A 27,596-nucleotide genomic window follows, 5' to 3' on the forward strand; every position below is an offset into this window, starting at 1 on the left:
ACTAACGTCAAATTAGCCGTCTAGGAAAGCAAACTACCAATAACCTGACCTGAGATCACAATAACACTCAAACAGTGGACACACATAAATTGAACACATATGCATCACATCAACCAGAGTTTAAAGTCCTGTGCTTAGCTGTGCTATGCTATGCTGTCTAAGCCCAGTTCAACGTTACCAGTCTTTGAAGAAAAGGTGCTGGTGGTTGCAGGAGAACGTTGGGATTCCAATGTTGAATGCAATTCTTGCTGTGCAAGGACTGATGAAAGTCAGCAGAGGAAGAAATGGTTCGCTCCTTTCCTTTGCAAGAATAGTAGCTCAGTGCTAACTTGCTTGATGTTCCTCAGATTGTGAAGTTAGCTGGCAAGCTTTGCGTCGCAGCTGCTGGTGCTAACTGATCAGGAATACTGGCAGGACCTCGTGTCGCTGCAGTGAGGAGAAGTTCTTTGGGCCTGCTGCAAATGCAGGTTGCAGCTCTCCGCAGCTGTTAGGCCCAGAAGAAGAGATCTTGAGGGCAGGCAGCCCCGTGGGGGGAGATGGAGAGGAGCCCTTGAGGATAAGAAGTCGAAGGAGTGGAGGGCTTTAGAGTAAGAGAGGCTTGAGGAGAAGAGAGAGAAGAGAAAAACAAAGGAAGGCGCTGGAGTTTTTGACTCTCTGATCAGTGGGGGGTCTGTCACCCTGACCAATAGTAGCTCAAAGCTGAATTTTGCACCTAGGTGTAAAGAATAGGTAATTCTGGGACACTGAGTTCAGTTCAGAGTCCATTTTGAAATCCACAATGAAGGACTTCATCTGTGGGTCCCAACAGGTGGCAGTGCTCTCCTCCTGTTGATCTGATTGGTTGAAGTTAACCAGTGATGGTGAACAGATGGTTTATCCAATCACCATTGTTTTTTTAAAGGTGACTGAACAGTTTCTTTCAACAACTTCCCAGATGGTTCTGTACAACAAACCATCTGGCACTTCAGGTTAAGCAAATACGATGCATACTGACATGTTAACTATCGAACTTTAGAGGCTTCAGGTCTGTTTTATGCTGCTGAGCTAATCGTCTGCTGGCTCAACGAGAGAATTAGAGTGGTATCAATCTTTCCATGCAACTCTCGGAGAGAAAGTGAACATGCATATTTTATAAAGCTTTAAACCATTTAACTGAAATGTCCCTGGTTTTGATTCAGGCTGGGAATTTTTGTTTCAATAAACGGAAAAGCATACTTAGTCATAGCCCTCTCTCTTCTAACCTCTACTGTCTGTGTCTCAGTTGTCTCTATCAAACAAAGGCACAAAAATGACAAAAAATGTGTCCAGAATGAAGTCCAGTGACGAACTGATTTGGTGTAGATGGAGAATGCACAGCTTAAGCACAATAGGACTGCATGCTCACCACAAATAAAACTCGGTGATCCAACGCTCACCTCAGACTCCTGTGAACTCAGTAATCCTCTGTGTCTGCCCGGCAAACGTCCTCCCTCCTCCTCACTCTGAGCATGTGTAGGCTGCTTTGGCAACAGTCTGATGGTCAGAGAGTCTTGCAGCAGCCCTCTGCTCCTCTGCTGTCCTGAGGGAGGCACACACACACACACACACACACACACACACACACACACACACACACACACACACACACACACACTCACACACACACACACACACACACACACACACACACACACACACAGCCTGAAGTAAACCATCCTTTCCTGTAGCCGTGAGGATTCAGACTGTGTTGATACGATGACCCAAACACCAGGACAGGCTTCTTGTTTTTTTTCCCACTGGCATCTTTATCAGGCCCTGCTGCCAGCCTGCTCTCCATGTCCCAACAATACACCTGACATGGCAGCAAAGAGAGATACCTACTGTCAGCCTTGGGGGTGGCTTCCAGTCTGACAGCCCAGTATGTGTGTCAGTTGCCTTGGTGGGTACATGGTGGCTGCTCTTCTTGTTTCCCCTCTGGGCTCTAGTCTCACATAGACAGCCTTATCTCCACAGTGCTGTGTCAGCGCTTTAAACCAATCACGATGGGCAGTGCTAAACCCAGGGTACAGCACCGGTGCCCCCGCAAAATAGTGGCAGCAACTGTTTTGCACGTTGTGAGGTGAGACCCGACATTAAAATGGCTTATTGTAATACACTCTACAAAGAAGTACGGAGTTGCTCAGGTTTGAACTATTAGGGTTACAACCACAGTGGCACAGGCACGATGGGGAGGAATGTAACTAAGTACATTTACTCACATACTTAAGTACAAATTTGAAGTACCTGTACAACTAGAGTGTTTCCATTTTATGCAACAATATATTTAGTAGTTTATATTCATACTTATACTCCACTACATCTCAGAGGCAAATATCTTATGACAGGTTAAGTTACATTTCAGGTTACTATTTTTTACCACTGTCCACTGAAAACCACGTATCTCTGGATCTGTTGATGTTGGAATTATGTGATAAACTGAAGGATTCAGTGTTCCTTAATGGGCTGAGAAGATTCCCCTACTTTTTAGGCAATATAAGGTGTTTATAAACCCTACAGGATCAGCTGAAAAATGCATCGTCACAAAGCTGAAAACAGGCTTTTTTGATCAGATATGAAAGTAAAACACCAATGGGGAAGATTTTATGACACAATGACTACTTTTTCTTTACATTAAGCAAATGTAGCTGTTAATATTTACTTACTTTGACTTAAGAAAGGTTTTGAAAGCAGGCCTTAAAGCTAAGGTTGACAGTTGGACCTGGGAATGAGACTCAATAATCACCCCTCCTTCTCTATGTCTACTTCAGCGCTAAACTTGTAGCGAAGGATTTTAACAATATGGTATAAGTACTTTTACTTAAGTACAGGATCTGAATAACAATAAGACACAGCCAGCAATCACCCATGTCAGCTCAACTCTGTGTCCCCCTCAGACAGTACCAGCGGTCTGTGTGAGATGTGAGATGCCATGGGTGGATGCACAGCTGCAGTGTTTCAGGCCTCCCCCTCACATGTCAGCCTCGAGGCTTCTCACACACTTTCTCCATCTTTGACAATTCATGTCTTGAGAAGACAACTTCCATTATCACCTCTACTGTTCCAACTGTGACACGTGTTAATCTGCAAATCAATTAGCATAATTTAAAAAATTAAATAAAACAAAAATATATAAACCCATTTAAAAAAGACTGACGGCAAATTTCATGCATTTCTGAGAGGTAAGCCAAATATTTTCAATAAAATGAACTAAAGATGATTCCAAACAGACGATCTGCATTAAGACAAGCTAAAAGCTGACCCAGATGTCCTGGTTATAGTTTTTAGAGAGGGAGACTTATTTTTTTATTTTAGGACTGTGCAATGACATAAATGAAACTTTTTTCCCCTTGTGATAAAATATTCACTTTGGAAAAATGACACGAATAAAAATGCTTTACAGATGGATCCAAATCTGTCACATCTGTGACACAATGGCCAAAATGGAGGATCGCCTCACATACAGAAACAGAAAACGTTAGTTGGAGTAGTCCTACTCCTGTTAAGTGTAGTAAAGTACCTCGTAAAGTACTTCAGAGCCTCAGAGCAGAAGTACACAAATGCTCTCAGATGGTAGAACGACACTGGAACATACAGAACAATCTACCACACACAGGAGCAGTAACTTAATGACCACACTCTGCATTGTTCCTGGAACCAGTGGCCTGCTCGATTCTGGCCCTGAGGTCCTTTTTCATTTCAACAGCTCCTTTTTGATTATAATTATAATGTACCTGCATACACACTGTGGGTTTCAGGGTCCTCAGGGCATCTGCTCCATTTACCCTGTGTCACGGGCTGAGGGTAGCTGTTTCACTTGTACAGGAAACTGCCAGTAGATGGCACTGTGAGATACACCCTGAGAAGTAACAAATGTCCTGCAGCACCTCAACATCAACCACTGAGAAAGTGCTCCAAACCCAAACCCTTGTTTATACTGTCACACAATACATGCAGTGGTTTATAATAGATCTGATTATACCAGATGTCATTATTGCCTCTTTTTTCAAATCTGTAAAAAAAGTGACAAACAAAGAAATACAGTCTACGTGTTACACAACAGCAGAGACGTGTGGCTCCAGAAGGTCTCCGTCTTGGGAAACAGTGTCATCATGTGTCATTATCCAATGATTCTGAGTGGGTGTAAAATTCCCTGGAGTTAGATAAGTGGCTCCAGACACTGACAGCAATCACACAGGCTGCATCGTACTCCAAAATAGCTCAATGGAGACAGGAAGAGCGTTTGAGAGTACACGCATCTGTCCATGGACACGATATAAAACATACAAGGCTGATTTTGACTTATAAGATGAGACTGTGAACGTTACTTTCTCTGGAACTCTAACATTTAGTAGAAATCGTGAAGTGAAGCCATCATTTACTTCCACACCATCAACCCCACCCCCTGACTGACAACATGTTACAGTCAATCTATCCTCTCCTGTGACAGCACCATATAAACCAGCACTATTTTCCCATGATCTCCCGGAGGAGCTCCTTCCACTCCACCGCCTCTCTCCTCCAACCGCAAACACCATCATCCCTCCATTTGTCACTCCTCCATCCCTTCACCTCTCTTCATCCATCAATCTTTGCATCGGTGTAACATTTTATTTTTTCCTCTTCTATTTCTGTAGCTGTGAACCTCAGCTGGAGGTCGACTGGTGCTCTGACATCAACGTGGGGTGTGATCATGTTAATTGGTGTCACTGCCGGCCCGGGCAGGTCGGCATGTCTTCACACACACTAAAGAATATGTTGCTCAGTCGGAAGGACTGTGTTTACAGTAGATCAATGGCAGTAACCTTGTATTAGGTCGAGGGTTAATTAAGAGAAATATCTGCCTAATTATGAAACCATTTAATACCATTTGAAAGCAAGCATTCATTTTCATTACCCTCTTAATCATTTTCAGGGTCATGGAGTTTATTCCAGCAGGCATTGTGTGGAAGAGGCGCTGGAGATGTCGCCGCAGAGCCAACACACACAGACATTCACTCACACTCAGATTATTCCTCCTGACCTGATGAAAAGATAGACTGTGTAAACTGTTCACACACACAAGGAAACTGGAAACTGTCTTATCAGGAGGAAACATGAGCCAGCCGAGAATTTAGGAACTCCTTCTGTGAAGCTTTTTTTATTTTAGATTTGAGTTACAATCTGAAATCTTCAGCACATCTGTATCACATAAAACAACGTTGATTCAACAAACTCACAGCTGATGGAAGAGGTGTTGTAGCACCCAAGGGGGTCATTTGTTTTAGGCTGAGTGTCACAACAGCAGAGAAGCAGCATTAATTTCAATGACGAGTGAAACGGCGTGGCGATCTCATTTGCCATGCCTTAACCTAACCAACACGAGCCAATCAGAGGCAGAGGAGGGCAGGCCATGGCTTAGCCACCCTGCCGTTCAGTTATGCCTTGGTGAAACAACACGACTTTCTGCCTTGTAATCAGGAGTCTTGAAGCTGTTGTAGTTTTCACACTTCATGCCTGGTCAGCGACAGGGGGTCAAACATTACAAGATCACACATGCGACAAGTTGTTTGGCTGATTGGCAGCGAAAACACAAGGAATACAATAATGACAACACAGTTACAAATATTGAAAGCTTGTGTGTATCCAAATGAATAGATGCATGCTAAGACTGGGTTCAGTGAGCTACTACACATGACAGAGTCAGAATCAGAATTCCTTTATTTGTCCTGCGAAACGGGGAAATGTCTGTGTCACAGCAGCCAAAGGACAGTAAACAAGTAGAACAAATAGTAAACAATAATAATAGTAAAAATAAACAATATAATAAAAAGGTAAGAAATAGAAATAGGCTCATATATACATCGTATGTACACAATATTTACAATATGAAGAGTGTATTAGAACAGTGTGGCAGTCTGTTGTTATTAATAAATAATAAATATGGGTATGAAAAATTTTAGTTTTTATATTGCACAGTGCACAGTGAGGTCTACTGGGAGCAGTGCTGGGTGTAGAGTCTGACAGCAGCAGGAAGGACCTGCCATACCTCTCCTTCACACACTTGGGGTGTATGAGTCTATCGCTGAAGGAGCTGCCCAGTGCTGTGATAGTGTCCTGCAGGGGGTGGGACTCCTTCACCAGCAGCGATGACAGCTTATCCATCATCCTGCTCTCTCCCACCACCTGCACTGGGTCAAGAGGGCATCCCAGGATGGAGCTGGCCTTCTTGAAAAGTTTATCAAGCAGAGGAGAGAGGGAGAAGGAGAAGGGAGACGAGTGTCTGCTCTCATTGGCTGTAGTGCTCTCCTGGCTCCCCAACCAGTCAGCAACTCAGCCGGACAGTTATGTCCGCGAGCAGTCGGCGAGCTCCTGGATCGCCTCTTAGAACACTCATATGAAGGATTGAAGGCAGCCTCTACTGTATGTTGTCTTGCCAGAATTGCACTTCAAGAAGATCTACAACAGAGCTGGTGAGGGCTGCAGCAACATTATGTAACTGTTTTACTTTAAAATAACAGCCTCAAAACATGTTGATACAGTGTCTTGTAACAGGGTGAATGGTGTCTCTGCACTATGTAACTTCAGCGAGAGGGGAGGATCACAGCATTACATACACATCTTCAACATACAAGTTTTCAACACATAACACTGTTATGATGTAATGAGTTTTGTTTGTAGTTAGCAGCTACATTACATCTGACATTTTAACTGCTACATGCTTATTCATGTCCTGGTTAGTTTCATTCATTACAAAGCATCACTGTTTATAAACTAAATGAATGTAGAATCTCAATCTGTTAGGCAACCAGTAACTAGCTGTCAGATAAATGTAGTGAAAAGTACAATATGTCCCTCTGACATGCAGTGGAGTAGAGGTATAACGTAGCATAAACCACATGAGTTACTTGCTATTATTAATAACAGAAACTAAAACCTGTAATGCCTGAATATAAATAGAAACCACCCATACTTCATCATTTATTGGACACATAAACAATTGAACGTTAAAAAAAGTAAATTGTGCATCAGGATTAAAAAAACAAAACGACACAAAGAAAAGCTGATAATAATTTATGTCAGCCAAGAAATCTGTGTGGTCAGATATCAGCCCAGGCCTGCTGATAGTTCCCATGAAGTTCAGACAAAGTTTAAGTTGACACAGTCTCGTGTTCACTGTTGGTGGAGCAGCTGCAGATTATACTTTGGCATGTCAGATAAGACTCTGAGTCCCCAAAGACAGAGGCAGAGACAGAACAGTCAGTGTGTGATTAAATGATATTCCTTTGAAACAGGCCATAGACATTTTTTTTCAGTGTAGGTTTTTTTCCCTGTTTTTTGGATCAAAAACTAAATTGAGTTTACTGCAATTTAGACATAGTGACCAAATGGTAGTCTATTTGTACTACTAAAGGCTTCAAACTAACCAGTGTGCTCATGTCTTTCTGTTTTCCCTTCTGAAGTCTGCTGTCATTGATCGGAGCAGAACCTGCTTTAAGCAGCTCAGTGCTGGAAAAATAAACAGAAAACACTTTTCACCTGAGATATATTACTGTGTGTGTACCCTGAACATGTTACAGCTGTAGCAGAATTAAAACACACTGACAACTGACATTTACTCTTTCATCACTCTGGATGTGTTTTAAATGGAGAAGTCACCTGCACAGCATGTCAACTTTGTACTGTTGTCACTCAAACAGGAAGTAAAGCGTCTCATCAGCACCAGTCTTACGACCATATAGAAAGAGGAAGAACTTCACAGTGATACTTTAAGATCTCTAACCACCGTAAAGGAGACCTATTATGCTTTTTTGTTTTTTCCCCTTCCTTCAGTGTTTTCTTGTGCATGTAAAAGATCTTGACCAAGTTTGCACCAAGAGAAGCTCCTCTCTCCTGTGACTTTGTGACATCACACCTAATTTATGCCTAGCAGCTATCTTGGCATGTAAGAATTGATTTAACACAGCTGCTCTGTTGTTGCTAGCAGTGCTGAGTCAGGCGTGTGTTAGCTGACCAATCAGAGCAGACTGGATATTTGGGACGGCAGGCCTTAAAGAGACAGGAGCTAAAACATTGTGTTTCAGACAGAGGGGGAAGGCAGCACTGGACAGAATGAGAAAACGGATGTGTTCTTTGAGTATTAAAGCATGTAAACCTATTCTAGTAGTAACCCAAAACAAAATTATAAACCTGAAAATGAGCCCTAATATGTCTCTTTTAATTTTATTGACCACACTGATTGTTGTCCTTTGACAAAGTATTTCCCTCAACAGCTCCAATGTGCACCCAAAACAGGCAATTTGAAGATTGTACATCAGGTTTTAGGGAAATGGTAACGAGCATCAACTGTAATGGGACAGCTTTTGACATTTTAATTCAGAAAATAATTGACAGATTAATCAAGAGTGAAAATATAGCTGAAGCCCTAATAGGGAGCCTTCTTCTGACAGAAAGTAAATGAAATGAAACACCACAAACCAAATGACATCAACCTCCATTGTTCTGCTGTGTAGGCAGACATCTCAGAGATGAGATCTAAAAAATCTCCGCAAAAATACCAACCAACCTTTGACATGGCCAGCAAAGTTGTCAAAGTAGTTAAAAAGCTATTAATACTCTTAAATAGCGGAAAGGCCATCTGTTTCTCTGAAGTCTGTAAAACTCCCATAATTCCCAGCAGACCCTTGCTCTGTAAAATGTTTGAACTGATGTCGCCGTATGACAGAGAAAAAGATCAACTAAGTAACAGTTGTTGTGACTATTGTATCAGAGCTATTATTTGTGGCATCAGTAGCATTATATTCCTAATTAGAGTCTGTATTCCCTTCTGTCTGTCCTCCCTGTGTCCCAGTGTTGTGGGGTGAAGAAGGCTCCATGTTGTGTTCCCGCAACACAAAGCTAATAATGCAGAGCGAGGGAAAACAACTCCGCCTGCCAGAACACAGCGGAGAGGAAAAGGAAAAACAACTTCTGCCAGTAATGAGGGATTTATTACAGAAGAGAGTGGCTTTGTGCTGTGTGTGTGTACATCTTTATGTGTGTGCTCTAATAGTCACAAGAAACAAACACAAACAAACATTCAGATGGATTAAGAGAGAAAACAAGGCCCCATAATTGCAGGAAGGGGGTAAATGGATTCCCCTGGAGAGAGCAAAGTGAATTACATCCAAGTGCCACAGCTCCTCTCTGAACCACATGAACTCTGTTTCTGCTTCCTCTGTCCCCTCTCGTGTTGCTGCTCTTTTCTCTTTCTCTCCGCTTCTCAGGCTGTGTGGCTGCCGCTAATTCACTTTCCTGCTCCATCTACACCTCTTTTACTGTCGCCTCTCCTTCCTCTCTGTCCATCTATAGTCATCAGCTACCTTGGTGAGGGGGACATTATCATGTGGGTTCATGGTTGTTTCAGTAGACAGTAGAACACACTGAGGAAGAGATAGTTTATGATAAGAATTAAGAAAAACACGTGAGTTTTATTATTAGTATAAAAGCAAAACAAAGCATGCATAGCTGTCAATAATTTTTTTAAACAAAGCAATTTCATGCAGAATAGTTGCAAGTCCTCCAAATGTGTGACGTAACATGGCTCTTGTAATTTCTGTCACCTCTACCAGGTTTGCTTAGGCACAAAGACTTAGGCCGGAGATATACATGCTGTTGAGCTACGTGTTCGTGCAGACAACCAGCTGCGTGGTGAACGTAGTTGTTCACATACTTGCCTGTATACTAGCATAGTACTGGAGGAAAACAGTAGATGGCACACGTTAGCGAGTGTCTCATGTTGTCGCTGACTTGCTTACTGACTCCTGAGATTGTCACATCCCATCATTGGCACTTCACTGCTCCTACCATTCATGTGGTCCATTTGTGCTTCAAATAGATGCAGGATACGTGAGCCAGCCCTCATGAGTACCCGCACGCATTATTAAAAGCAAATACTTCTTTGGCTTATAATCCAACGATTATAACACTAAAAGGTTAGAGAAAGCTTGAGGCCCTTGTTAAAAGAAGAACTAATTGGTGAAGTTTTTGGGAAAAATCCTAAATGTATTTCACCCTGATGATTCTGCAAAACCCTGAACTCCAGTTAATGACAGTGTCTTTTCATGTCCCATCTACCAGCCTCATGTCTACAACCTTAAAGATATACTTTGCAGGATTTGTTGGTTGCTGTTTGTAAACACACCAGGTGCAGTAAGTAATTGAGCCCAGTGTCATTGCCAGTGTGTCAAGTACTGATAACCTTCAACCAGGAAATCATGGTTTGCGTCCTGTATCCCTAACCTGTCCCAGCTATCCCATTAGTTTTTATACCTAGCCCAAACCAAAGTGCTGTTTCAACCACATGTTAGAAATGCTGTATGATACGTCAAGGGCTGTGACAAAGCAGTGTCAGTATCTGACAACCTGCTTGTGTAGCACCGGTATCACACCACTTACTGCGCCACTGGACTAGTTCTAGGTTCTAAGGAGTGGGGAGCAAAAACAATTACACCAGAGACCGTGACTTTAAATACAAAAGGCCGGCAATTTACTGAATGCAAAAACACACATAATACAGTACACAAAACAAAACAATACTCTGCAGAGTCTTAATATTGAGGTAAATATAATAAATGAAAAGGTATTTCACTCTTCTTTTGTTCTTTAGTTCACCTAAGTTATTTTAGTCAGCTAATCTAAGCTCAATTAGACCAGTCTTTTTTCCTTAGGTTACACCTATTTTAGAGTTCCTATTTTTCTTCCTGAGTTAACTCTTTTTCCTTTTCTTCACAGGTAAGAGAATACCATTCAATTACACAGTCAATCAAAGTGGACCACAATCATTTCAAATCACATTCAAAATATGAACTCAATATGCAAATAAAAGTATGACACCTTCAATCAAATTTCAAGTCCAAATGTGACTTCAATTGTTCAGTTCAATGAAAAGTTTCAGTTCGATTCAGTCCAAAAATAATAATCCAATCAGTTCTTGGTTCAGTTCAAAAATAATTCCTGATACTCCTACCACTCTGGCAGCGAGTCACCATACGCAGAAGATTTCCTCACTGATGCGATGAAGAAGGTGAGATGAAGGTCTGGGTCTAGCTCGCCATCTTGAATCCCGTCTGTGCATGTGCGCGCCCGCACAGTGCAGACCAATCCTCGCTCTGACCGAGCTTCAAACCAAGCAAAAAACCTGACCTGTGTAACAGGTCATAAAAACAATAAATCTCCTTTTAAATCCTCAGATTACACAAACAATTATTTCACAGTCTCTGAGTTACATGAGTTACATTAGTGCTACGGTGCTTTTCCATCTCAAAATGGCGGCGGAGCGATCTCTTAACTCACGGCTCCGTCTCCCACACAACTACTGCACATGTCTTTCACTTACAGTTTATGCACTTATATAACATTCATAGTCTTCATAAACACACAATACTAACTGGTTAACTGTTTATGGCGGAGCATTTCCCTGTAAACAGCTATGTTTTAGCGTTAGCTCCCGCCAGAGAAAACACGGTAAATATGCAAGACAATAAACACAAAACTCACCAAAACCGGTGTGGCTTAGTTTTCATAAAATCCCCGTCAGTTCCCGACCAGGCAAGTTATGTTTTTCAACCGCAAAATCAACTTTTTCACTCTTTCCTCTGCTAATTAACCACCGCTCGTTCCGTCCGATCTCTCCTCTGCTCTCTCCTTCAGGTCTCTGCTGCAGCGTCACTGAGGTGACGCGTCTAGCTTCACTCGTCTCTTAAAGGGGCAGCGACATGAATTTTCGGTCGACATACTTTTAATCTTCAACATTAAATTATTGTTGTATTAACATTTTTAATCAACGCTGATGAATCAATTTACATTAAATGAATCACTTTTAACTTTTAAACTATTTATGCAGCTTTTAACTATTTATTCTTATTTATGTCATATTTTAACATGGGTTACACTTGGGAAACATGTTGGTAATTCTGGAGAAAGATAGTCGATTAGAGACTAACTCCAAGATTACTAAATACGGACACTTGGCAACCACCAACCAAACATGTCCATTTATTCACACCACTGTACACAACACACCAGAACAATGTGTATACTCTCAATTAAAATATTAACGCAACACTTCTTCTTTTATGAGTGGAAGTAAAAGACTTTATGTGCAATCAAGCAATTATTTCATTCAAATTTTGAGCACGAATTAGTGAACACTGATTCGCTAAGTTAATCCATCCATCTGTCAGGTGTGGCATATGAAGATGCTGACTAAACAGCATGATTAGTGCACAGGGCCACCATGGACTGGTCACAATAAAAGGCCACTCTAAAATGTGCAGTTTGAGGGACGAAAAGTTGTTGGATATCGGATCATGACGTCATACACTTAAATCTAGAGAATCCCAAACATGCTCAGTGGTGACATCTCTGGTAAGTTTGCATGCTGTGCAAGACGTGTGTACAGATCCTTGCGACATGGTTCCATGCACTATCATACTGCAATATGGGATGGTGGTGATGAATGGCCTCAGGATCTCTTCACAGTATGTTTGTGCATGCAGATTGCCATCAATAAAATTCACCTGTGATCAGTGTTCGTAGCTTATGCTTGCCCATATCACAACCCCACCACCACCATGGGGCACTCTGTCGGGTACCTGGTGAGTACGACGACCACGCAGATAAGACTTTATAATCCTGGACACTTGCTGACAGTTTGTGCAGAAATGTTTTGGTTTTCTGGACCAACTGTTGCATCAGCTGTTTGAGTGGCAGGTATCAGACAATCACAGTGGTGAAGAAGCTGGATGCAGAGGCATTGAGCCCGTGGTCTGAGATTGTGATGCCTGTTGGACAAGCCTGTACTGACAAATGTTCTGAAATGACAATGGAGACAGCTGATGGTAGTGAAATTAACACTCAATTCACCATCCAGCATGCCAACTGCACACTCCTTCAAAACTTGGAACATCTGTGTCATTGTGTTGTGTGATCACACAGCACACTTTAGAGTGGGATTTTATTGTGAGCAAACCAAAGAACACCTGTGCACTAACTGTGCTGTTAAATCAGCATCTTGATATGCCACACCTGTGTGGATAGATTATATTGGCAACATGGATTTAAACAAATTTGTGTGCAAAGAAAAAGTCTTAGTTCTTTTACTTTGAGATTTGTCTCAAAATGATCCATGGATGAAAAATAAAATGTGATCATTTTCGCTTTCAAAAAGCTTCCTTTGTACACAAATGTTTGAAAATATGTGTGACATTCTTTTGTATTTATTTACATACTGTTACATGTGTGTGCGCAGATCAGGTTACACTGACTGAATGAAACACCTGCACTGCCAGACAGGAGTGTCGTAGAGCTGAGCGAATGTGGAAAAAGGACAAACTGTAAGTGTCTTTTCAAATGTTGAGGGATTGCTGGCGTCATTACCGATCCACTGTGAAAGAGGCTAAAAGAAAATATTTTTCTGATATTGTTCTGTTAAACTGTCACAAGCCTCGAGTGTTGTTTAAAGTTATCAACTCTGCTCTGAATGTACCACAGACTGTTGGAATTGAGGCCTCCCCTGCTGTGTGTGAAAACTTTATTCACTTCTTCATTGATAAAGTCACTTCTACCAGAGCACTTATTTCACCTCCTGCTTTTGATCCTTCAGTGTCTGTCCCCTGCTCTGCTGTTTTGGACACGTTTGAGCCTGTCACCCTGTCCTTTGTGCAGGACACTCAGGTTCTCCGGATGATACTGTCCCTCCCCGACTTTTTAAGGAGGTTTTCCCCACTGTTGGGCCATCTTTTCTCACAGTCATTAATAGCAGTCTGTCCTCTGGAGTGGTCCCTGTAAATTTTAAACATGCAGTTGTGCAGCCTTTGTTAAAAAAAACCTGGGCTGGTTCCTACTGTTTTGGCAAATTTCAGGCCTCTCTCTAAATTGCCTTTCTTTTCTAAAAGAGAAGAATGTATCAGATTGTTTATTCTCAGCTCAGGGACTTTTTAAATGAACAAAATATTCTCAAGATTTTCCAACCCAGTTTTAAAACATTGCACAGCACAGAATCAGCGCTTTTAATAGTTTTTAATGATATCTTTTTAGCTACTGACTCTGGTCACTGTGTTGTCCTTGTACTTTTAGATTTGACTGCAGCATTTGAAACAGTGGAACATGACATCCTGATTGCTCGTTTGGAGCAGTCGGTGGGCATCAGTGGCACAACACTTGAATGGTTCAGGTCCTACCTGTCACATCGGACTTTCTGTGTCAGCCTTGATGACTCTGTGTCCTCCACTGCTCCTCTCTCATGTGGGGTCCCACAAGGCTCTGTGCTTGGCCCTCTTTTATTTTCTCTCTATCTACTCCCACTTGGTTCCATTCTCAGGAAACATGACATTTCTTTTCACTGTTATGCGGATGACAGTCAGATCTATGTCCCCCTTAAAAAGTCTGACTCCTACTCTGTGAAGCCACTGCAAAAGTGTTTACATGACCTTAAAGCTTGGATGTCTTTAAATTTTCTAAATTTTAATGAAAAAAAGACAGAAGTCATGGTCTTTGGGTGGCACTTCTGTGACCCCCCTAATTGATCTGGGATCTTTGGCACAGTATCACAAGCCAATTGTGAACATTCTGGGGGTAAAAGTGGACGCAGACCTTAAATTCTTCAGCCAGATTAAAGCTGTGGTGAAGTCGAGCTTTTTCCAGTTGAGGCAGCTGGCAAAAATTAAACCAGTCCTTCAGAGACAGCACTTTAGACAGTAATCCACGCCTTTGTGACCACTCGGCTGGATTACTGTAATGCACTTTCTATGGGGGTTAGTGGTTCCTCCATTGCTCGTCTGGTACAAAATGCTGCTGCACGTCTTTTAACTGGCACAAGAAGTATGAGCACATTTCACCTATTTTAGCTTCACTCCACTGGCTGCCCGTCCATTTAAAGATTCATTTTAAAACTCTGTTATTTGCTTTTAAAGCCTTGAATGGCCTTGCCCCACCTTACCTCTCTGAGCTGCTGCACCCCTACACTCCCAGCCGCTCTCTCAGGTCAGCTGACCAGCTGCTCCTGACAGTGCCTACAGCTAGGCTTAAGCTCAGAGGGGAGCGAGCATTTGCCGTTGCAGCTCCAAAACTTTGGAATGGATTGCCGCTGCACATTAGACAGGCCTCCTCACTGTCTCATTTTAAAACTCTTCTTAAAACCCACCTCTTTTCTTTGGCTTTTGACACCATGTAGGGTGTTGATTTTATGATTTTATGTGTGTATGTGCATATTTTTATCTTGTGCGGGGAGGGCATTTTATTTATTTTATTTTATTTTATTACTTTTATCTTTCTATTGTGTACTTCATCTTTTTATTGTGCTTCTATTGTGTTATCTATTTATTGTGTTTTATCTTGTTGTGCAACACTTTGGAAAACCTTGTGTTTGTTAAAATTGTGCTATATAAATAAAGTGGATTGGATTGACGTGGAGTTTTGAGACATTTTTCACGTCTCAAGATCCACAAATTCATGCTGCAGTTACAGGTCCAAAACTGGGACATCTGGGATTTCTGTGAATTTGTGTGTAATTTCAAAGGGGGAAAGGTGTTTTTCTAATTAGGCAGAATGCCACGATTTAAAATAATCATGTTTGCTAGGGATCTAGACAGTTGCCTATAAATGTATATGTTTTAAATAAGCAACTTCTAGATGGTGGACTTGTTCTACTAATGAGAATACAGCCAGTCCGGAATAAAAGCAGATGACAGGTGTTAGTGTCTATAGAGAAGAAAAACGACTTTCCCACTTCGAAATTACACATCTATTCACAGAAAGCCCAGATGTCCCAGTTTTTGACCCGTACTTAAATGCAGCATGCATTTGTGGATCTTGAGATGTGAAAAATGTCTCAAAACTCATGTAAATGTAACCTGATCTGTGCGTATTCTTGCACACACACATTTAACAATCAGTAAATAAATACAAAAGAATGTCAGAACGCATATTTTTAGACATTTGTAAATCTTATTTGTCGTTTGTGGATTATTTTGAGACTTATCTCTCTCCATACACTTGCTAATTCCTCATTTCACTTACATCCTTCAGTTTCTTGCATATATTCTATATTCTGCTTGTAGACTTGTCAATGTGCTTACACACTCCTTGATTTAAAATGACTTCACAGTTCACTACCTCCCATAGTTAATGTAGCTTCACTGACTTTCTCACCTACTTTTCACTTACTCACTTACTTCTCTGTTGTTTTTCTACTGACTCGCTGCCTCACACCCACTCTCTACTGAGCCTAATTACCATATTTGCTTCACTTCTGTTTTTTTCACTTGCATTTCAGAAAAACTGAAATAATTTGCAAAAAATAGGAACATCACATTGCCTGATCATTGTTCAGTTTTTCCGTGCAGTGTCGTATTCCCAGCATTAATTAAAGCAGACCAAGTTGCTGTGTGAATATAGCATCAGTGACACTTGACACTGGTGGCGGTCAGCTGGAGGTTGAGCAGAGGAACGCACAGAAATGAGGTTGACAAGTTGACTGCATTTGACAAAAGCTGCAGGTTGGTAATTCTTTCTAAGAAAAGCATGAACATGTTAACAGGATAATAGAACCTTAATAGAATAATAGACCCAGAAATAAATGAAAGGGTGGCAGCTGTAAGAAAAGTAGTCACCTAATTAACTTGCACTATGACTCACTGTGCACTTCACTATTTCCATTATAACACAGTGCTGACATGTAGCAGTAAAATAAAAACTAAAGAACAGAAAGGCTGCACAAGTAGAAGAAGAATACAGAGCAGGAAGCTGGTGTTCTACTTTTTGAGGAGCTGAAGAGTTGAGTGTCTTGAATTAATTTCCCTCTTTGCTTTTTGAAAAGCTTATTAGCGCTGCCATTTTTGCAGCTGTTTACGACAGGGAACAGAGAGGTACTCTGCAGCGGACATGAGCATTTGATACACTGAGTTTTAGCATTAGTGTTGTTATGAATAAACTAGTTAGCAGATATATCTGCTGCCACAGACACAATGGACCGCCAGCTTTGGCTAGTTGGCCAATGTTGTTTTATACATATGAGGCTGACCAAAGCTAAGGTACAGACCTGTGGACAAGGATGCTTTTAAACCTGGCATAGGGATGTATGTCGGTGTTAACGGGAGACAGTTTCCTCTGCAGGGTGAGACAGTTGGAGATTCATATCAGAGCAACGGTGGGAAACAGTGGCGGCTACAGTGGTGAGCTGGTGAACTGCTGCCTTACGACAACACTGAGGGGACACGCTGCCTCAATTTCATAAACAACGATGTCATCGTCCATCATGATGTTTCACTGTCGACATCGTCATACTGTATGCCAATTCAGACATCTCCTTACCCTATTATGTACATACCGTTACTGTTATAGCAACCATTTTTTATTCAGAACACTGTAAGTGTTATAAATACTGTCTCAGATGACTTCATTCCCTTTTTGCTTTCATGCTGTGTTGTAATGGAGGCGTGGCACAGCTGCCAACTGACAACTGACTGACGCCACACATGCGACACTGGTTCTCTGGGAAACAGTGAGGTCCAAAAATGCACCTGAAATTGCCTCTTCCAGAAATCTTCGAGATTGCCACTTTAAGTTGACATTACATTTTGAACATTTTTGGCGCTATAATAATTTGCCCCCAAAATAATTTTAAGCTTTTGTGACAATAGTTTAACATTTTCCCTCCGCTGGTCACGCTGTTTTGGAAACACACACAAACAACAATCTTGTTCTACCCAATAATATTCTTGCATGAATGATTTTAAAACATGGCTAATTTAGCCTGAATTTCCACAGATAATGAAAACCAAAAGTGCCTTTGCATGCAACAGATTCACTGTCACGCATCTTAACTAAAGAAGGAGTAACTCAGTTTCAAAGACATTAAGAATCCATCACTTTCATTGTCATCTCTTAACTATGTAACCTTTGCAATTTATGACTGAACAGGAACTGGCGATTCAGCGAAGACCTTTTACTTCATTCATCACCTTCTAACCAGAGAATTCAGTGTTCAGTCTGTTCTAATCAGTTTTTTTTTTTTAGATTTAAATCCATGCAGTCAGGTTAATAAGGTTCAGACCAGAAACCCAAACTGTCCCCCCTGCACTTCATTATATGACCTGGAAACAAGTACATACAAGTCAGCAGAAGGTATTAAAGCAGCTGCCTGAAGGCAAGAGAAAGACAGAGTGCCACATTTTCCTCTAACAGGTGTGAAGAAGTGAGGTAGGGAAGATGGATCAAAGGTAGGAAGGAAAAGTGGGGTGAACACAGAAGAGCAAAAGAATGGAAGGGAAGGAAAGGGAACGAGGAAAGAAGGAAGGACAGAAATTGAATCTAAAAAGGTGACATATACTCAGCTGCATCTCACTCAGCAGTTTTCAGGAAGCCTTCCCCCTGCCTCATTTCCATAGCCCACTGCTTTTTCTCGTCTGGCATGATTTATGTGCACTGCGCATTTTACCATCAGGCGATCATGTCATCAGCTGGTAGAAGGTCAGACTCAATAATGTAGTTCCACTCTCTTTTTTCTCCATTCACTATTTCTTATTTACTGTAGCATTTTGAACAGTTTTTCCTCTGAGGGCTAATGCAGCCAAATGGAGAAAAACGATCGTCCTGCTGGTTATTGAATGAATAAATCACTGAGCATAGCCTTAGGTTTTCTGCTTGGGTCCTTCCGTTTTGAGCTGTGTGTGTGTGTGCGTGTGTGTGTAAAGTAAAATAAAGTCAATAAACAACTTCATAGTGAAGATTTTGTGTAACGCCTTTAAATATTCATGTCAAAAGATGAAATACAGGGTTTTCTGTGTTGACAGGGAGGATGTGTCGTCTTGCTCAGAGATTATCACTTGTTGATAATTCTTAAAAGGAAAAATCCCCTAAAACACCTCAATAATGTTTAACAGCCACAGGCAGTGAACAAACATCAAACATTGATGTAAATGTCAGCTTTTGATGTCAGTCCCTAAAAATCAAAGAGGAACAGCTTCTTTATAGTGTCACCACGGAGGAATCTATCACAGAGTTGAGGAACATTTCTCAGCAACCTCACCACCCACAATGCAATTCAGCCGCAAGACATATTGTAGTAAGAGGCTTAGTTGTACACACATGGCAGTTTTTGCAATGAATGAAACCAGGCTGATTACAGGTTTCCAAAAAGCATTTGGGGAAATGTAGGAAGAAAGGATATATTAATATTGAATGTCCTCTGCAGCATATCTGCAGAGTGGGAAGTAGATTGAAGGACCAGTTATTGAGATATGTGAAGGACAGACAGACAGAGATACCTTGCTTTATACTGTAGTTAGATAGGGAGGAGGATTTGTTAGTTTGTACAATCCATTAAATCAAAGGAATTAACCAAGAGAGTCAGTGCACAGCAGGTCAGCCTAACATGCACAAATGTGAGGCAAAATTTAAATGTTTTTAATGAGAAATTATTATTTACTTTGCTAAATGGACCAGTTCTCTCAGGGAAAATATGTTTGGATACCATCTTTGTTTTTTTCTGTAAGAAACAAATTAAACGGTTCTCTCTACGAAACCTCCTCAGAAAACCAAAAGCCACTCTGCATATTTATACATGTATATACTTTACACTTTTGTGTTTCCTGGTGTTCCTGGAGTGGAGACATTTACAAGTGAGTGATAGTAAAAATATTATGCTTTGTGCGTGTTGAACAGTGAAAAAAATGTTTCTGTCTGCCTTTAAAACCTTTTCTTTGTGATTTACCAACTTTTCCACCTCAGGCAAGTGTAAAATTATTTGTAATTTGTAGTATTTCTTGTTTTTCTTCATTAAGTTTTAGACACCTTCTCCAAGGTTTCTGTGTGCATGTGAAAACAGTTAAACAAACAACCCCTATCCCTGCAATTTTTAAGGAAAACACTTGGATTAAAACGTACTGACAAAATTACTTAACAAGCCGGGTAAAAGTGGGCAAAACGGTAAAATACAGCCAAATAGCTGCATGAATACCCTGAACATCACACACTGAGGAGCTTCCTGATGATGTTTTACATTAATGACATGATGACAGAGATGAGGACTTGTCAAGAACATCGACACCATTAACTTTTCATGATGTTCATATACTCCTGCCATTCAATTAATTAATTAACTCTGTAATTGAAAAGGAGATGCACTGGCTGGCTGCTCCACATTCTTGCTGTTTCCAGCAGGTCATCTCACCATAAAGAAAGAAATCTTGTGAGCATACAGCTGGAGTGCTGTGTATCACTGAGAAGACATTTAATGAAGAAAGGCCATGACTATGAGAGGAGTTTTTGTTGTTTTGTTAAGTGCAGTGTCATTGGCTGTTGTACAGTCTGACTAGTTTCTGCTTACCACATCATTTTTCAAAGCCTCTTACATTATAAATCTTGACTTGAAAAGATAACCCACTGAAGATCACATGAATGTGACAGTAAGGTTTCTACCGTGGTATATTTTTGAGGGATTCCTTGCAGACACCAACAACTTGTTGCTGCTGTCAGGTGACTGACAGTTACCATAGTGTGGTGTGATCTAACACTGACGTTAAAACAGCACATTCAGCTCAGTTTAATCATGTCCAAACCAAACAAAGGTGTCATGTTTGTGATGGATTATCTCACTGTGTTTGTGTTTTTTCATCATCCAACTGGACCGCGGATCAGATACCACCTGGAGTATTGAGAGGGGGAATGATGACCATGTGATCAAAGGAGAGCGAGACATGAATACATGTGAGGATGCAATTATATCAGTGGCCTGCTGTCACATTTCTGTATGAACCTGCTGTCTGCATAGCTCAGGATATAATTGTAGTTGTCAGAGAGGATGATGGATGAAGGCACATACACGCCAGTGCTGGGACACTGTGACTTGCATTAGAGCAACCTCATTCCGCAAGGTAATACACACTTCATGTTAGCAACGATTAAATAGCATATCACACTCTGTGGGGAGTAATGTGATAAATTATTTAACCATCTTATTGAATGTCTGTGTTAATTTTAACCCACCGTTACAGCTGTCCCTTCAGCACGCTTTATGTAACGTGCACAAAGTCACTTTGCTAACCAGCTGGTGTCATCAGGTAATGTTTATCATATAAACCATATTAGCATAGCATGTTAGCATGCTAAGGTTAGCTAACTAGTGCTCCTCACAAAGTATACAGTAGCTGACACTGAGGGGAATGTCATTAGTTTTACTGATGTTTGATCAAAAACCAAAATAGTGGACAAGTTCAATTTCACCCTGGGATTTATGTCTGTGGCTGGCAATTAAACCAAAGGTTTTTAAGACATTTCTCAACACACAGGGTGAAATAAGCCAATTTTAAATATCTGATTTTTTTGTGGTGGGATTGCCATGAAACTTGATGATAAGGATTCACACTCTCTAAACCTGACCGAGTGACTGTAGCTGAAAATAAAGACACAAACATTTTGTCATGTGGGTGGCATTTCTGTGGCCATGCTCTTGTTACAATCAAATGGGATCATCAGCTAGGTGCTCTTCTTACTGAACTGTAATCTGGCCATCTGACTTTAAGATATTTTGTGCAAAGTTGGCTTTTTGGTCTGAGGGTAACTGTTACAAACCAGCACTCTAGGGGAAGAGGAAGCAGGTGAACTAGGAAGGACAAAGGGCCTGTGGGTCTTGCTAAATCAACTAGAATGGCACTCAGTAGAGTGCTTACCTCTGCCAAGGGGTACATGCACAGACAGTACCAGAGACACTTTGGCCCAATCCTATTGTTGCCCCTCAGGCCTTAAACCCTGAGCTCTTAGAGACTTAGCTGATGTCACCTGGTAAGTGTTTGAGTGAGAGAGTCTGCAAGGGGCCTAAATGGTATAATAGGAATGGGAAAACAGTTTGTGATATCCAAAAACCTGGAGCACAAATAAACAAAAATAGAAACACAGTTTGAGGTTCCAGGGAAAAAAGTCCATAATGTTTCAAAGACTCTTTACTTTTTGTTATCTAATACACTGAGTGATTTAAGTAGAGGATGAGTTCAAGAAGAAGAAGACAACGTCAGGTGTTACGTGGTAATTTTGGAAGTTTCCATCTGAGAATGAAAAACATTGCATAAATCCAGATTATTATTGTTGTTTTTTTAAACATTTGGGGGCGTCCCCTGGCAACCCTGTTTTTAATGTTACAACACTATGAACTATGGGTAATTCCCTTGGGCAAAGTCATGCAGACTTACAGAAAGTGACCACGGAGGGCTCAAAATGTCTGCGAGGGAGCCCTCGATCACTCCACGATTTGACAGTAGGATGAGCCCTAAACCCTCGCCGACTTAGTGGGAACTCGCCTCAAACAAGGGCTGATAATTCACTTCACTGTTGGGGGGGACAGTAAACAGAAAACATTCTGAAGAACAATTCCTGAAGGGGAAACACCTGAATGTTTTTAAGGACAACCTGGGTCATTTTTTAGCCCTGTTTGTCGCGACAAAACCAGAGGCTGAATGTATAAACCATGCGTACACATGAAAAATGTACTTATACAACTTTCCACGCAGGTTTCCAAATGTATAAAAATCTACAGGCAGTGAGACTGTACTGGTACATGTTCTTTACACCGCCACTTTCCACGCAGATTTCTGATTGTATACAAAACCACGGAGGGAGAGACTGTGTGTACTGGTACACATCTTTAACACCATGCGTACCATGCACGCAGTCTTTTCAGTCTGATTATTGTGATGTTGCGAGTTGGCAAAAATGATAAGAAAAGTGTGAAATATATGGTGACGTTTTATTAAGAGCTGGGGGTTTTTTCCCACTGAATTGTGTTAGGATTACATCTATAGTTTAAAAAACTATGATTACACAGTGATGCACGAGTTGTTACCCTTGTTTTTACTGTCTTCTGTAAATATGTTTGTCTGTATGCATTATGATAATTGTAATGATAATGATAAACAAATAAATACATGATCTTTATATACGTAAATAAATATTATTTTTCTGTATTATAGGGGATTAAGACTGCCTTCACGTGTAACCGGCACTATATAAAGGGCCGTAGCCGTGCCTAACTGCTGTGTCACATGATACAATAGCTGCTTTGGTGTTGCAAGAGGACATTGCCAATGCACAATTTAGGCTAGAGCGAGTTTTCAGGGACCAGACTGATGTTCTGGCCTATGACCTTGAGAGCACAGGGATCCTCTCTCCTTCTCCAGGAGCTCACACATGCTCATTGTGCGCAGAGATGCATCTCTGGTGTCTCGCTTGAAATCAGACCACTTTTAACTCCTCCAAAGTCTGTTGCTCTGAACTCGGGGTGTTCAGAACTGAAGCCCCCAGATAGTACCCTTTTTCTTCTGTTTGATCAATCATTACTTCAAGTTCACAGTCAATAAAATTACGCTTCCTGTTCTTCAACTGCTTCTTTGCTTCTAACATTTCCCCCTTAACACTAAACACAATCCTGGCCCTTTATATGCAACCCAGGTCATTTGGGGTGTGTTTAGAGCCATTTATGGTGAATTGTGGGGACGGTCAGGCAGCTCGTGCTCGTGCTTACAATTTCAGGATGACTGAGATATATGAGGAAAAGAGGTACGTGAATATAAATCTGACGAAAAGACTGCATATGCATGTGTGTACACTGATTTTTCTACACCTGAATATACACAGAGTTTGATATATTTGGCCCCAGGTGTTTTTACCGAGACCTCAGGACACCCACAGCGGTGTTTGTGGTGACTCAAACAGGGAGCTATTTGAAGCCAAAACACTGTTTTTCTCACCCAACACGCGCCTTTTTTGTGCTTAAACCTAAAACTTTGTGATGAGAGAAAAAGTCATCTTTCTTTAAAGTTAACTTTTGCTAAATATCTACTTACTATGGTCCACCAGCAGCACCAGCATCCCGCTGACAGACTCTCCACAGAGACAGGTGTGTGGGGTGCAGGTTGATTGGCAGTGGACCAAACCACTGTGAGGCATATGGAGGGGGGGGGAACCAATCTTTGGAAACTTAAAAACACATCGTTCTGCATCTTTAATTAGCACAAGTGTTTTCATTGGATAGTATTATATACTTTTGAATGATATGTTTCCACTGTTAAAGGTTATTTAGGGGGACAAATCTCTCTTTTTCTATGGCTTCAAAGCCTGTGAGTCTGTGAGTGTGGACACTGGGATTAGGCCTTTCACTTCCATTGGCATTGATAAAAAGGTCAGTCAAAATAGAGAATAATATATATAATCATCAAATACAAAACCTGGCCATTTTATTGAGATATGTTCCTCTGGACCAAATCACTGCACTGACTGATCAACACATCAGCTGAACTCACCATTTAATCCCTTCCAACAGCAACAGGGCAAAATGAAGCGTCATTGCTTCTCCTCTCACTGAAGGAAATTGACAACAGCTGTGATATCAGTTATGCTTCAGTCTTGTCAAAGCGGCTGTGAGGGTTCAGAGCATCCATCTTCCTTGTCTGCACTGCGTTATCTCACACAGTAGCAAGGCACTATTAGTAATGCCAGCTGGTTTAAGCCATTTGGTCTGGCTGGATTTTCTTGCTCAGTGTTGTTTCAGCAGTTTCGAATGAAAGGGGACCTGGCAGGCTGCTGGGGCCTCCATAATAAACACAATAATTATTTGAATTGTCCAGTGACATCAGGAATGTGTTTATACTTTCCATAATAATAGAGAACAAGGCGATAATGGCTGCAGGCTGACTCATTTTAAAAAAATGGTTATAATCCCAGTGGAGCAGTCACGCATAATTTATGGAGTTTGTCGTGTTGGGAATTCAGTATTGATAAAGACGGAAACATGCTCCCGCACTTTTTATAAAAAATAATACATGAGACACTACCTTGTATTTGTTACTGACAACATTCTCCTTATTGATTCAATCTGAACAATTACTATCTAGTGACAGTCTTCCTTATAAGCTAAAGAGGAAACTTGCAGAAGGCGCAGAACCAATCTTCTTACCCCTGGGGCAGGTGCTGATGTGTTTACCTATTTACCTCACTACGTGAGTTTGACTATTACTTTTCTGTGTGGGCTTTGTATCAGCTCAGAAATAAGCAGCTTTCACCCGGTCCTTACTGCCCACAGGGCTGGTTCAATACAAATTCATTTGGTCATGTCATTTAGAGTTTAGCTCGGGGTTGGGTTGTGGATCAGAATGACACTTCTGGGTTTACGAAAACAACCAGACAGAGACATTTTCTTGGGCAGGAAAATATATTTTGTGAGGGCTTACTTTGGAAGTTATTGGCAGCAAAAAATAAAAATAATTATACAGACAATTCCTGCATAACAAGACATGTCAAGGTGAGATGATGGTGCCAGTGCAGTTAGGGCCGCTGTTTGGAAAGAGGATCAACAGTTGTTAAGATTCTTAAGAGCTGCTGGCACACATTTCAAGTGAAAATATATTTGTGTCAACACTGACATCCATTTGATCTGTTGACTTTAAATCACGTCCACTTCCATTAATCAATAAAAAAAAAATAATATACCAGACATACTAAGCTTAAGCAGCTTTGGCATTGGCAAGTTATAACAATGTGTAACATTTGGACATTGTCAAAAAACAACTAGACCTCTGGACCTTTGTTACATATTTTGTTGAGTTGTGTACCAACATTATCCTAGATGTTTGCAATAAATCTGTAATCTTATTGAAGGTAAGGGTGCGACTTCCAGGATGGTCGGAGAGTGAGGAAGGAAATTCACGTATTGCATCGTAAGAGTTTGTCCAGGACTCAGTCGTGACATGTAGGCCTACGACAGAGATACGCTCATCAACTTTGGAAAAGAAAGCACAGGGACTGGGTAATACATGGACCATCAAACGATCACTGCCCATAGCATTCTGTGACCACCCAGTCAGACCCACTGGAACCAAACGCCACTACAAGCACTGCGATTGCCACCTGTTAGCAACTGAAAACCTTATTAAATTGCCCATTGTTCTAGGGAACCAAGTGCAAAAGTGCTAACTTAATTTGGGTTTTGTGTTGTTTTTTTAGTTGTTCCAACAAAAAAAAATCTCAGCTGGAAGTACAATTAATTTCACAGTAATATTTACAATGTTTAATCACCAGATGCATTACTTCATTCTATATGTGTGACTAAAATAATCATACAAAGAATTCGGAGAGTCCCAAACTGCAAATGGAGAACCACTATGACAGCCTGTGTTAATAGACTCCTGAACATCTACAGGCAACAACTAGCAGACAGCTGTAGAGGCACACAGACACAGAGCCAGAGGGGAGACATTTCTAATAACATGACTGATATGATCCACTGCACTTTAATGGCTCATCACGCAACTGTGTGTGTGTGCGTGTACTTTTGATGTCCCGTCTGTACGTATCAGAGTGCACTGAGTTGCAATAGATGTGCGTGAATATGTGTGTGTGTGTGTGTGTGAGCATGTCAGTGCAAAACTCATCTCTGCTGCGTGCTGATAAATGCATCAGCTGTGTGCTCTTCATCAGAACTGTGAGTCTATTTGCTGTCTGCCTCGTCTTTGCAGAGTCAACTCAAAGGGGATAGTTGCCAAGAGGGGGGAATGTTTTAACTGTCACAGCTTGCCACAGTTTAAAGCAGGATGATCTGAATTAGCAATGACTGGGAAAGCTGTACACGGTATTTATTGCTCTCTCTGACTTTCAACACATTTAACGCAGGTGAATGAAAGCAGTCGGGTGTTAAAAATCTTCATTTGTTAAATGCTTTTAATACAACAATTACTGACACTATGAACAACCATATTCTCTTAAAGCAAGGGTTGGTTAAATATTTTAAAAGCATTTTTTTTGTTATATTTGTAGAAAATCCCTTCACATCCTGAAAGCAATCAATAATTGAAATGCTCTGACAGATAAAAGAAAATAAATCCAGTAACTGCTGAAGGCCTCTAATAAGCCCATCCAACTGTCTTATTCAGTCTGTACGAAACGTCTGACGAATAGTGAGTGCTAACAATAGCCATGTTCACTGCCAGTGTCAAACTGTTGTTCAGCTGCTAACCAGGCCCCACAAAGCACACAGCCACTGAGCCCAATAAGAGAGCTGCTGCGGCAGCACAGTCCTGTAGCAGCTAATGTTAGCATAAAGAACACGGCTCCTGAGCCGTCAGTTTGGTACTTTGAAATTTTAGCTTGCTTTTGCTGGTTTCTACAGTCTTACCAACCCTAGCTGTAAGTAGTGTTGGTCACATATAGATGTTACATAATGGACAAAATGTTCAGATGTTGATATTTGATACATATTTGATGGTTTATATTTATTATACTTATTCTGCAAATAAAGCTAGTAACCTCAGAATCTCACACTGGCTTTGAAAATGCCTCTTTAGATTGCCACTGGAATAAGTCCTACAGTGTGTATACTGTGGTGTAGTGTAGTGAGAAGAGTAGTGGTGATGACATCAAAGTCCTGCGACCGTGATGTAGTTCATTAACATTAGTTTTTACTCTGGCGATTTCATTTAAACTTTAAAAAACATAAAAGTGGTGTTCATCTGTGAAGATTATAGTCTTGGACAAAACGTGTCAGTATCATAAACTTGTGTTTGCCACAGAGCGTATTT

Source organism: Pagrus pagrus (genome assembly GCF_965226575.1).
Source record: "Pagrus pagrus genome assembly, chromosome: 10".
Classification (NCBI taxonomy): domain Eukaryota; kingdom Metazoa; phylum Chordata; class Actinopteri; order Spariformes; family Sparidae; genus Pagrus; species Pagrus pagrus.